The sequence below is a fragment of the Neoarius graeffei genome, chromosome 22 (genome assembly GCF_027579695.1).
Source record: "Neoarius graeffei isolate fNeoGra1 chromosome 22, fNeoGra1.pri, whole genome shotgun sequence".
NCBI classification, from domain to species: Eukaryota; Metazoa; Chordata; class Actinopteri; order Siluriformes; family Ariidae; genus Neoarius; species Neoarius graeffei.
The window spans coordinates 2888925-2903207 of NC_083590.1; positions in this window are offsets into that span (position 1 = coordinate 2888925).

Consider the following 14283-nt stretch of genomic DNA (forward strand, 5'->3'; position numbering starts at 1 on the left):
GCTATGCAAGAGCTGCATGCTCAACAATCGAAGCTTGATGAAATGGAGCAGGAATGGAAAGCAAAGGAAGCTGAAATTAAATTAAAAATGCAAAAGGAAAAAATAAAGCTTCAACAGCTACAAGCTGACAGTGATGTAAAGGTAGCAGCAGCACGTGTTAAAGCCTACAATGAGAATGTAGGCCTCATTCGTGGCAGTGAACAACTTCAAACCCCAGAGGACCACCAAAACACTTCAAAACTTCCATTAAATGCCCAAGCCACACTCTTTCAGTCACATTATGCATTACAAGGAACCTTGACAAATCCATCAGTCAATTTAGCACGAGAAATTGCTAGTTCATTTACTCTAAGTCGTCTACCTGTTCCAGAACCTACGACATTCACCGGTGATCCCTTGAAATTCATAGATTGGCAATTGTCCTTTAACGCCTTAATCGATCAGAGGCCACTTCCTGTTGCCGAAAAAATGCTTTATTTAAAGAGTTATCTTGCAGGAGAAGCACACAAGGTGGTGGAAGGATTTTTCTACCGAAACGCAGAGGATGCCTATCAGGGCACTTGGGCAGTGCTTCAAGATAGATATGGGAGTCCATTCATTATCCAAAAGGCCTTCAGAGACGAGCTTGTAAAGTGGCCAAAGATTGCTGCCAATGACCCAATTGCTCTTAGAGAGTTTGCTGATTTTCTTAGAGGATGTGCCGAGGCCATTCCACATGTAAAGGGACTAAGCATTCTGGATGATTGTGAGAAGAACCACAAACTTCTTAAAAAGCTCCCTGATTGGTTAGTGCGCAGGTGGAGTCGTATTGTCGTAGAAAAATTAGATGAAAGTGGAAATTATCCAAGCTTTGTGCATTTTGCTGAGTTCATGGCAAAGGAAGCACGAATAGCATGTAACCCCATTGCTTCACCATTTCTGCTGAATATCAAAACAATGGATGAGAGGATTTCACAGCGAGTTAAAACCTTAAGCACAGTCACTGAAGCGAAGGACTCTTCTATAGAGACAGAACAGTCAAAAGCATGGCCACCTTGCTTATGTTGCCAAGATGCAGCTCATGGTGTTGCTAGATGTCCAACCTTTGCTGTAAAATCTATAGATGCTAAAAGAGCGTTCATTTATGAACATCACCTTTGTTTTGGCTGCTTAAGGAAAGGACACATTACTAAAGACTGTAAAAGGCGTCATACTTGCAACACGTGTGGTCGACGTCATCCAACATGTCTGCACATAGAAGGAAGAGTAACTCCAAATGAAATCACGCCAGCTGACCCTGGGGCCATGGGGGAACGCACAACTGAGGAAACACATATTGTTAATTCACATGCCTTGACACAACATGCTTTAGCTACATCTAGCATTGTCCCTGTTCTTGTGTCTTCAATAGCAGTATCAGGGAAGGAAGTTCTCACTTATGCATTACTTGATACACAAAGTGACTCTACTTTCATATTAGATGATTTAGCTTCTGAACTCGGTGTGCCCGGACTTCCAGTACAACTTAAGTTGAGCACCATGACTGCTGCCAATATAGTAATAGCAAGTAAGGTTGTTAGCAGTCTACAGGTTAGAGGGCTGAACTCTGAATTGTATGTGAAGCAAGCCTATACTCGGGATTTCATTCCAGTCGATAAGTCACACATTCCCACTAACAGCACTGCACTCCAGTGGTCATATTTGAAACATCTAAAGGGCAAAATGTCACCTTTGCAAGATTGTGAAGTGGGACTACTAATTGGTTATGACTGCCAGTCAGCATTAGCCCCCCTTGAGGTCATCGCAGGCAGTGAAAATGAACCCTTTGCTCAAAGAACTGCATTAGGTTGGAGTATCATTGGGTCAGTGAATCCCCATTTAGACAGGCAAGGAAACCAAAGCTTTGTTCATCGAATTTCAGCAAGGGAAATCCCAGTGCCCTCTGCCCCAGAAGTAATAAAGGTGTTGGAGTTTGACTTTAATGAAAAGACCCACGAAGATAAATATGTGTCCCAGGAGGATGTTCAGTTTATCCAGTTCTTGAGTGCCAATATTAAGCAGAAGGACAATGGGCATTATGAGATGCCACTTCCCTTTAAGGGCACTGATGCACCAATTATTCCAAATAATAAGAAGCTGGCTACCATTAGGCTACAACACCTGAAGAAAAGGTTGAAGGCAAACAAGCAGTATTATGATCAGTACACAGCCTTTATGAAAGACATAATGGATAGAGGTGATGCAGAATTGGCCCCGGCAGCTTCCGAGAAAGAAATTGTGTGGTATATCCCACATCATGGGGTATACCACCCCAAAAAGCCAGATAAACTTAGAGTTGTGTTTGATTGCTCTGCTAAGTTTAATGGAATATCATTGAATGACACACTGCTAACAGGCCCTGATTTGACCAACTCCTTGGTGGGAGTACTTTTATGATTTAGAAAAGAGGCTATTGCTGTGATTTGCGACATTGAGAAAATGTTTCATCAATTCTCTGTTGTGCCTGAATGGAGGGAGGTCAATTGAATGCAGAGCCTCAGGAAAATAGAATGACAGTCCACCTTTTTGGTGCCGCCTCCTTGCCTGGGTGTGCTAATTATGGACTCCGGTATCTGGCACAACAACATAAGATGGAATATCCTCTAGCATCAGCCTTTATAGAGAACAATTTCTATGTGGATGACGGGTTGATTAGTGTTCCAACAGAGGAAGAGGCTAAATAATTGATTGTCGGGGCACAGCAACTTTGTAGGAGTGCAGGTTTGTGTTTGCATAAGTTCAATTCAAACCGAAGACAAGTGTGTAGCTGCATCAGAAAGAGCAGAAACTACTGATCCTCTCAGTCTTAATCCAGGTATTGTATCAGAAGGACATATACTTGGGATTCAGTGGTCCATGGAAACAGACACATTCACTTTCAGTATGGACGTCAAAGACTACCCTCCAACTTGCCGTGGTATCCTGTCAGCTGTCGCTTCTCTGTATGACCCACTTGGGTTTGTAGCTCCATTTACCATGAAAGGAAAATGTATCCTGCAGGAGCTATGTCACCGAGGCGTTGGGTGGGATGATCCCATTCCTGTAAGTTTGCAATCACGGTGGGAGGAGTGGAAGAATGGACTAAGAAAGTTGAAGGACATCACTATACCCCGATGTAATGCCTCGCACAACCTTGGGAAAATTGTCAGGATTGAGCTGCACCACTTTGCGGATGCTAGCAGTACAGGATATGGGGCGTGTTCCTACCTAAGATACATGGACAACAAGGGAGAGATCCATTGTAGCTTTGTAATGGCAAAGGCAAGAGTTGCCCCAGTGAAAATTATAAGTATTCCAAGATTGGAGTTGTCAGTGGCTGTTACTGCTGCTAGAATGAGTATCATGTTAAGAACTGAATTGCAAATGAAAATTGATGAAGAATTCTTTTGAACTGACTCTCAGGTGGTGTTGGAGTATATTTTTAATGAAGCACGGCGGTTTCATGTATTTGTGGCCAACCGCATGCAATTGATAAGGAGTACTACAGATCCAAATCAATGGCACTATGTTGATACAACACAAAATCCGGCCGACCTTGCCTCAAGGGGTGTCAGCGCAGAGGAAATCATGTCATCTAACTGGCTATGTGGACCCAAATTCCTGTGGGGAAAGGATGTGATGCTACCCCCTAAGGCCTCAATTGAATTGCTTGTCGGAGATCCAGAGGTTAGAGCAGTCCAGGTATTTGCTACTCAAGTTAGTAAAACAAGTGATATCTTAAGACATTTGGATCGGTTTTCCTCCTGGACAAAGCTCATCAAGGTGATTGCAAGGATTAAGAGAATGGGATCCAAAGAAACTTCATCATATGCTGACTGTGTGTCTGTTGAAGAACGGAAGAGAGCTGCAGAGATCGTGATTGAAATGGCCCAACAACAAGCCTTCGCATCAGAGATGAAGGTCCTCCAAACGAGTTGCAATGGCACAAGTCTTCCAAGTTCAAGTTCTCTGTTTTGCCTGGACCCCTTTCTAGAAGCAGGTCTACTTCGTGTTGGTGGGAGACTGAAAGAGGCAGCACTGAGTCAAGAGCTAAAGCACCCCATCATTCTCCCAAAGGGCAGCCATATTACAGAGTTGATAATAGCTTATTATCATACCCAGATCTGCCACCAGGGGCGTCATCAAACATTGATGGAGCTGCGAAATAATGGCTTTTGGGTTCAAGGTGGGAGTAAGACTGTAGCCAACTTTGTTCACTGTGGCAGCGGGGGCGTGGTCAAGCACCGGTCTGTGACAGGAGGGCGGAGTTGGGGAAGGTAAGTGGCAGAATCACTTCACCCCACTGTAGCGAAGATCGTGTGTGGGTGGAGCACAGAGGACGGCAGGACAGAGATCAGGTTTAGCTATCGGCTTTATTGCCACACTTTTCAGGTTTACAATAATGTTCAAATAGCGAGAGACACACACACACACACACACACACACACACACACACACACACACACAGCGTCTCGTCCGGGGATCATCTCCTCTGCTCTCGCTCTCCCTCCTTAAATAGGGCGGTTTACTGGGGAGAACACACAAAACACAGGTTAATGACACTCAGGTGAAGCGATTCTGCCACTTACCTTCCCCAACTCCGCCCTCCTGTCACAGACCGGTGCTTGACCACGCCCCCGCTGCCACATTCACAAATGTGTAAAATGTCGAAAGCTTAGACGACCTGTAGAGGAACAAAAGATGGCAGATCTCCCCAAAGAACGCTGCCAAGTTTCAGCCCCCTTCACATTTTGTGGGATGGACTGCTTTGGCCCATTTATAGTTAAAAGGGGTCGAAAGAAGTACAAGCGATATGAGCTCATTCTTACATGTTTGTATTCACGTGCAGTCCATATTGAAATGTTGGAAGACATGTCTATGGACTGTCTTATCAATGCCTTAAGATGTTTTGTTAGTCTGAGAGGAGCTGTCAGTCAGCTACGCTGTGACCAAGGCACAAATTTTGTTGGCGCTAAAAATGAGCTCAAAGAAGCCCTTAAGCAATGCGATATAAAGGCACTAGAAGTTTTTCTGGCAGATAAGCAATGCGAATTCATATTCAGTGCTCCTTCTGCTAGTCATGCAGGGGGCATTTGGGAGCGCCAAATCCGTACAATCCAGAATGTGTTAAATGTTACTGTTGCTCAATGCTCAGGGAGATTAGATGACTCATCTCTCAGAACACTGTTCTACGAAGCAATGGCTATTGTAAACAGTCGACCTTTAAGTGTCGAGGGAATTAACAACCCCCATTCATTGGAGCCTTTGACTCCAAATCACCTTGTCTTGATGAAGTCCAAAATTGCCTCGCCACCACCTGGAAAGTTTGTGAGGGAGGACTTGTATGTTGCAAAAAGGTGGCGCAGGGTACAATACCTTGTTGAGCAGTTCTGGAGTAGGTGGAGGAGAGAATATCTCCAGAATGTTTCCTTGAGACAGAAGTGGCATGCACCCCGGAGGAATCTAAGGATAAATGACCTGGTCATTATTAAGGAGGATATGCTCCCTAGGAATGAGTGGCATCTTGGACGTGTGATTGATGTCACAGAAGGAGCTGATGGGCTGGTTCGTCGTGTCAAGGTGCAAGTTGGAGATCGAAATCTGATAAAGAAAGGACCCTACACGTTTAAAACCTCAGTTGTTGAACGGCCTATCCAAAAATTAGTCTTACTACTTGAAGCTTAGTAAACAGTTTCCACCCACACCACATGCATTATACATTTTTATTTTATTTTTTTCTTGTATGTAAGAATTTAAGATGTGCTCTATGCCTAGAAATCATGGGTGATTCATATTCGTTTGCACTTCATTCATCATAACATGATTTGGTGGGAGTGTAAGTGACCGCTTATGTTCTGCAACTTTTATTTTGAAATCCCTTGGTGATGATGCGCATGCGCAGACAACAGCTCCAATATGGTAGACATTTTATAAAAGTATATTGACGTTTTTGGTCTGACTTTGAACATACAGCACAGCACACACACATGGCGTGAATCCACCTTTGTCTAAGTTTTAGAAGTTTTTTTTTTTATGTCTCAACAAAGTTGGAATTCTGAGTTGAAGTGTTTACAAGTGGCAACACGGAGTGTTAATGGATTGCCGAATGGACTGCTAGTTTGCACCCTTGGAAAGTGGAGCGAGGTATGCAATGTCTCTGTTTTTTTTTTCTTTTTTGTTTGTTGTTAAGATAATTAGTGAAATGTGTGAACCGTGAGTGTCGCTATTGAGGACATGTCACTATGAATGTTTTGTAATGTGTGTAGGCTGTGCTTATTGGTAAACGTGTAATTATGGTGATGTGAATTGTGAAGGTGTAAGGTGTAGGAATTGTGCTTGTACATGGACTCTTATCTTTATTACTGGACTAGTCTTCTTGTTTGTGAAAGATGTACATTTTGTTATTAAATTTTAGTTTCACGGTGCTGAAAGAACGACGAAATAAATGTGAATGCACCCGTTTCGAGACTCCATCTGCTTTTCCTTCCGAGGGCTTCTACAAGTTGAGTAACTTCGTTTTTGTCCCCTGCCATTTTGAATTCTGTTTTCAGAAAGTGTTCAGATTCATGCTTCCAGTTCAAATTCAACTCCAGCACTGTATAACAACTGTCACATTCCTAATATCAGGCTGCTGCTGACCCAGAGACAACATCAGAAGCGTCTTACCTGGGCTAAGGAGAGAAAGAACTGGACTGTTGCGCAGTGGTCCAAAGTCCTCTTTTCACATGAAAGTAAATTTTGCATTTAATTTGGAACTCAAGGTCCTGTAATCTGGAGGAAGAACGGAGAGGCACAGAATCCAAGGTGCTTGAAGTCCAGTATGATGTTTCAAATGAAATGCAAAATGTTTCAAGTGAAATACAAAATTCAGAATCATCTAAAAAGAGGACATTGGACCACTGAGCAACAGTGCAGCTTTTTCTCTCCCTTGCCCAGGTAAGACGCTTCTGACATTGTCTCTGGTTCAGGAGGGGCTTGGTATTAGGAATGTGACAGTTGTAGCCCCTTTCCTGAAGACGTCTGTGCGTGGTGGCTCTTGGTGCACTGACCCCAGCCGCAGTCCACTCCTTATGAAGCTCTCCCAAGTTCTTGAATCAACTTTTCTTGATGATCCTCTCAAGGCTGTGCTCATCCCTTTTGCTTGTGTACCTTTTCCAGCCAGCCTTTTCAGCAATGACCTTCTGTGGCTTATCCTCCTTGTGGAGAGTGTCGATGATCATCTTCTGGACATTTTTGAGATATTTTGACACATTTTGAGATGCACATATATATATATATAATGGGAAAGAAAGTACACACTTCAATTCTAGATTTTTATTTAAGATGGCGCTCCCCAGAGAGTGATGTCGCGGAGCTCTCCGAGTCAAGTTACTTCTTTGTCTTCTTTTCCTTCTTACTTTTTTGTGCCGAGTTAAGACACACTCTGCTAACGTTTTTTATGATTGGGTGATCTTATTACAGCTGAGACAGCGGAGTCATTTCAGACTTTTTGACCAGAGCATGCTGGAATCCTACCCTGAGCTAACATGCTATGCTGACTTGATGCTAGGCCGGCCCCCGACAGGGAGCTCCCCTGAGAACAACAGGCCGAAGCGGAGGTGCGGCAGACGGGGAGGAGCTGACCGAAGGCTTTGGCGCTTGGTTAGCAATGGAAGGCTAACCCTCCCGGTCATATTGTTTGCAAACATTCAGTCTCTGGAAAATAAAATGGACGAACTCCACGCTTGGATTTCCACGCAGAAGGACATTCAGGATTGCTCCATATTGTGTTTCTGTGAAACCTGGCTGGGGGAGAGGACACCCGATGAGGCAATAACACCAGATGGCTACACGGTCTTCAGAGAGGACTGAAGCGCTGTGGAAAGCGGCAAGACTTGCGGAGGAGGAATGGCCGCCCTCGTCAAACAGTCCTGGTACACCGACTGTAAGATCATCTCAAAATCTTGTTCTGAAAATGTGGAATATCTGACTTTGAAGCTAAGACCATTTTATCTGCCCAGAGAACTGCAATGCATCATTGTGAGTGTCGTGGATATCCTCCCCTCTGCCAAGGAGAAGGCTGCACTGAAGGAGCTACATGACATGATCAGTGAGCATGAAAACACGTATCCTGATGCTGCCGTCATAATTCTGGGAGATTTTAACCATTGCAATCTCTGGAAAAACATGCCTAAACTGCATCTGTTTGTGACTTTCCCCACCAGGGGAAATAAAACACTGGATCATTGCTCCAGCAACATCAGAAACACCTTCTCAGCTGAACCAAAACCCCATTTTGGAAAGTCTGACCACCTGGCAATCTGGCTCAAACCAGTTTACAACAAAAGGCTCAAGACAAAACCAGTCACAGTCAGAACCGTTAGCACCTGGACTGAAGGTGCACAGGCTAGCCTGCAGAGCTGCTTAGAGGCCACAGCCTGGAGAACTTTCAAAGAACCCACTAATGACATCCACGAATACACAGAGACTGTGAGCGACTACATCAGCTGGTGCACGTCCATATGTGCACCTCCCAGGATTGTGCGTATGTTCCCCAACCAAAAACCCTGGTTTAATGGGGACATAAAACAGAAAATCTGGAAGCGGCGGGAGGCCTTCAAGTCAGGAGATCAAGCGGAGTATAAGAGAGCCCGGTACGAGGTGCAGAAATCCATCAGAGCAGCAAAAAGGGCTCACTCCCATAAACTTGAAAGCTACTACCTCAACCACAACACACGCAGTATGTGGCAGGAATCCAGTCTGTCACAAACTATAGTAGAACCACAGCAACCGCAGACCCCCGAGATGCCACCCTGCCAGATAGCCTTAACACTTTCTATGCCAGGTTCGACAGGCTGAATACGAATACACCCTCAAAAGCTCCCTGTGACCCTACGGACACTGCCTTTCAGGTGACACACACACACACAGGTCCTGAAGGCTCTGAAGATGAACCCCCACAAGGCCGTGGGACCCAACGGAATCCCTCCCAAAATTCTGAAGGCCTGTGGGGAACAACTAGCTGGTGTGTATGCTGACATCTTCAACTTGTCATTATCCCAGGCTGTAGTCCCCCGTATTTTCAAATCTTTCACCATCATACCAGTCCCCAAAAGACCAGACACATCCACCCTAAATGACTTCAGGCCAGTGGCACTCACATCAGTCACCATGAAGTGCCTAGAAAAACTAGTCCTCACACACATCAACCACACAGTCCCGGACACTGTCGACCCCCTTCAGTTTGTCTACCATCCCAATCGATCAGTGGACGACGCGGTAGCAATAGCCCTACACCACACTCTGCAACACCTGGAAAGCAGCAGAATGTATGCCAGGATGCTCTTCCTGGACTACAGTTCTGCCTTCAACACCATTTGCCTGGGCAAGCTGACCGAGAAGCTGACAGACCTTAGTATCCCAACTCCCACCTGCAACTGGATTCTGGACTTCCTGACAGAAAGACCACAGGTGATGAGAATGGGAGGACAGATGACTGCTGAGCTCACAGTCAGCACAGGATCCCCACAGGGCTGCTGCCTTAGCCCCAAACTCTTCACCCTGTATACCCATGACTGTGTCTCCACCCAGGACAACACCATCATCATCAAATATGCTGATGACACCACTATCCTGGGGCTCATCAAGGAGGGAGACGAGTCAGGGTACAGGACCCTGGTAAATAACATTCTTGTCTATGGAGAGAACGACCTCATCCTGAACGCAGACAAGACCAAAGAAATAATACTGGACTTTAGGAAGAATCCTCCCCCTCTACAGCCTCTCATCATCAAAGGGACTGAGGTGGAGAGGGCCGGCAGCTACAGATTCCTGGGACTGCAGGTTACATCTGACTTGAGCTGGACTCTTAACACCACAGCCACAGTGAAAAAAGCCCAGCAAAGGCTTTATTTCATCAGTCTGCTCAGGAAAGCTGGTCTGAACCATCGCCCTCTCACCCTGGTCTACAGAGGACTGAGAGAGAGCATCCTCACCGTGTGGGTGCAATCAGTTAATTATTGAAATTAAGTGATCAGTCTCATTAAATCAGTCTCATTAAATTTGAAGGTTAATAATTAAAATGAATCAATCCCATTGAATCGTTTACTTTGACTCATTTTAATTGAATCATACCATAGAATCAGTCTCATTTGAAGTGAATCATTCAGTGAATCATTTAGTGAATCATTCAATGAATCATTTAGTGAATCATACCATTAATCCTGGATAAATTACCAAACAGCTAGATTATGGTATATTTCCAAATTATTATTGATCACTTACTATATTACATAAATCTGCACCTTTTTGAATTCTTTGCGATTGGGGACTTCAGATATTGTTCACACCAACAAGATGAATATACACAGCTTTGATAATAAATGAATTTATTATACAAAGATAAAAATAATAAATCAATATATACAAGCAGTGAGGTGTGTATATATATATATATATATATATATGTGTGTGTGTGTTAGGCCCCTAGGCCTGAGCCAAGGTGTGTGTGTATGAGGGAGCTATAAAATTTGGAATGTTCTTATCTGATGTTTTGGTATGTTGAGTGTGGAGGAGGGGCTTGACCATGTGTTTAGACAAAAGGCTAGTTCTGTATAGCTAACCAAAATGTGTTTGAGCATGAGGTAGGCCCAGATTAGCTTCGTGTTGCTAAGCTAAGACAAAAGGGAAGCTATCTAAAGTGTATCAGGCCTGGTCAGGCCTGTTGAGCACGTGTTTTCTCAGTAACAAAAGGATTCCACACTCATAACATTGCCAAACTCACTGAAATCTTAATAAGGTCAAAATGTGTGTTAAGAGAATTATGTTAGTAAGAAGAATAAGAGAAAGAGAGAGACATGCACAGCCTATTAAAACAAATGAGATTAAACAAACAGAACAATTCAATTCAACACGCTGCGTGTCTAATAGTGTAATGAATAAACCTGGGTTTAAATTCACACTTTCAATAAAGCAACTTCCTAAAACTAGCTTAATTATTATGCCCAAATATATTTTACTCAATATCTTGCCTCTAGCAAAGTTCTGAGAAGATGTTCGCCGTTGCAGAGCTTCGCTGTTCATGAAGCACGTGAGTCGATTCCGTGAGTCGATTCCGTGGACAGAGAACTTCTCTTGATCCGACGCGTCGTTCGTGATGAAAGGAAAGTCTCTGATTAATGTGCACAGAACTTCAATCAGGAGGAATTCTGGTCGCTCCTAATTACAAATTAAAACTGCGTTTGAGCTGCAGTAGTGACGTCACTTCTAATACGAATAAACCGGTTGTAACTCCGGTTGAGTTTAAAGATCGCGCTATTCTGGACTTTTACCTTGGCCAGTGGTTAGGCACAGAACGCGCTGGATGGTGAATCTTGCAAGAAGGAAGTGTTTTCGGGTTTGAGAACATCTCTTTTGTGCATCTAGATTCCTTGGAATCCGGACACGAGAGACAAAGAGCGAAGCTTCCGCCTGGACTTATGCGCGCATGGCAGACTGACGTAGATGATCCCGCCCACACGTGACGTAGGTCACGCGGAAGAGGACTGGGAGTTGTAGTTCTTAGAGACAAAATGGCGGCATGATACCTACAGTCCCCCTTTTGGTCTCAGGGGTATGACGGAGTCGTAGCACTGAGAGCACCGTATCGTATCATCGCCGTGTCCATAGTCCTTGAGGTAGACTTGTTCTGCACAGTTCATGGTGTCCTGTGAAGACTGTGTAAACTTGTGAGTTCCAGTAAGACAGTTAGAGACAGAGGAATTTTGGGCATATAATCACTATGGGCATTTGGGGCATATAATCACTATCTAACTAACTAGATCAAAACCACATCAAAAAAAATATTAAACATTGAACATGAAACATGTAGTGTTCAATTTCTTATGCATAAAAAAAAACAAGAAAAGAGAAGAAATGAAGGAAGGAAAGAAATATTAGTGTTTGGGTTGGCAAACCTAATCTTCTAGAAATCTTCTGTGTTTGGTAATAGCAGTGGGTGGTCTGGCCAGAGAGCGTGCACTACTGCAGCTAAAGCTGTCAGGGACACAGACCATCTTATCTAACTTGGCATGTATTATGTATGGGTTGCCTGGGCAGACCCAGTGGATGTCTTTAGTGGGGGTGCATATCTCTAAGTCTTGTGGATTCACAAAAATGAGGATAGCACTGCCAAGACTATATGCCAGGTGTATTTGCGATGAATACACACTAGTAATAATAGCGGATTTTAGTATTTTATCTACCATGCTATACTGAAGGGTTATTACTTCATTGGGTTGGTGAAGTCTGACCGGGAATGTTAGTGTACGCTTATGGTTGAGTGATGCGTACAAGTTAGGTGGATAGGATGGGCCTAGCTGTCGTCCACCCCCTTTTGGAGTGAGGACTGTTCAACAAGGTTTGATTCGATTATCATGGAAATCGATATGAAAGCATTTGATTAGGCCTAGATGTCCTAATGTGATACGCGACGGGGAACGGTTTTCCCACGATCGAAAGGTCTCGACCAGGGTGGTAGGAACTTCTCTGAGATTCGGGCATAGTAGGCTTTGTGTCCTTCTACTCTCGAATCGAGATTCTTTTGGGCACCTGTAAAAGGTTGACTGTAGGTGGCGTCGTAGGTCGGCGACATGTTGATGTGCGGTGTATGCAATCGCGACACTCATGGCCTCTGGTTTGTATAGGAGATGCGGGGAAAGAACCGACTCTCGCCCAGTCATCATCCCAAAGGGTGTGACTTCAGTGGCGCAATGAGGGGTGGACCGAATGGCCCTTAGCACCAAGGGAAGTTTCACGTCCCAAATTTTACCATGGTTTGTGATATACTTTCGCAGCATGCTCACAATGGTTTGAATGGCTCGTTCAGCCTGACCAGAGAATTGAGGGTGGCACGCGATATGGAATTTCGCCTCGACGCCTAACATGTTCCACAACACAGCCATTACACCAGCAGTGAAATGGGTGTCTGTGTCTGAGTCGATGGATAGAGGGAGGTTTTTCAAAGAATTGTGGCCACTAGGGGGAATCGCGATGTCGGGTGTTTTGACACCGGACTCGGTGTACAAAGACATGAACTGAAGTTCATCGGAAATTTGATCTCGCGTGGCGCTCGGTTGATCGGTGTTCGCACTAATCTCGTCGCAACGGTTTTGTGCATATTTTGTGGGATCCAATGACTGTGGGGTTTTGTTTTGTGTGAAGCTGACTAAGTTTATGTCACAGGGCTTGGTTGGGATTGGGTCGCCTTGTGAGAGCCGTGTGTCTGAGAAATGGTGGTGAAGACTTTAGCGCACATGAGAGGTGCGTTTTGTGTGTTTGCCTTCGCCACCAGGGGGGCCCTACATCCTGACCCTCGCCTGCTGTTTCGGAGGGATCTCCTCCCCCTTTCACAAGATATACCCGTGGTTCCTGGCCTAGTCATGCCAGCGAATAGCTTTTTGTCATTTTTCTTGGGCTCTTTTGTTTTATCTGTTGAGGGGTCTGACCTCTCCTGTAACAGTTCTTTAATTTCAGCCAACTGGGCTTTTAAAGAGTCCAACTCTGAGGGGAACTCACCAGGTTGGTCTGAGTCACTGTGTTGGTCATCTCTACCCTTACGTTTAGAGCTACGGTCGGAACGCTTCTGCCGTTTCTGGTCAGAGCGGGGATGACGTTTTTGCTGCCAACCGTTTTGTTCCCTACGACCCTTTTCATGTGATGGGCGATTGCCATAGTCACTGTGGACTTGCCCTCGGTCCCTCCTGGCCTTACCTTGTCAATTTTTCACTCACCTTTGTGATGGTTCGGCAAGGGGCGGTTCGGACCGGGATTTCTCCAGGGGGGTCCCCCTTTTGGAGCTTCGCCTCCTTCTAAGGTTAGCGGGGGCCCATTTGCATCCTGGAGCCTAAGGACTCTGGGTTCATCATCATTTCCGTTTGCGGTTTTGACAATGGTCTCCCAGGTCATTTGGGCTAGTCGTCTAGTTTCCCCTCATCGAATAGCGACCTCGTCGACACGTCAGTGTGACATGGGTCCACACGCTTGGGTGGAGGTTATGTAAGAAGAGAGATATGAAACCTCTATCTTCTTCCAACCCTGGTGCGCTACTACCTTGGAAATAGGCAGTACGTAGCCGTCTGTAATATTCACGAGGCGCCTCAGACTGTTTTTGTTTGATTTGTAATGCACACAATGTCGCGGAGGTTTCGTCCATGTATGGCGCATATTCTTCCCTCATGTAATTGCGAAGTTTCGAATAACTATCGCGAATGTTTGGGGGTAGTGTCTCTAAAAAGGCACGAACGCTACTACTGGAGGTCTTCCAGATTA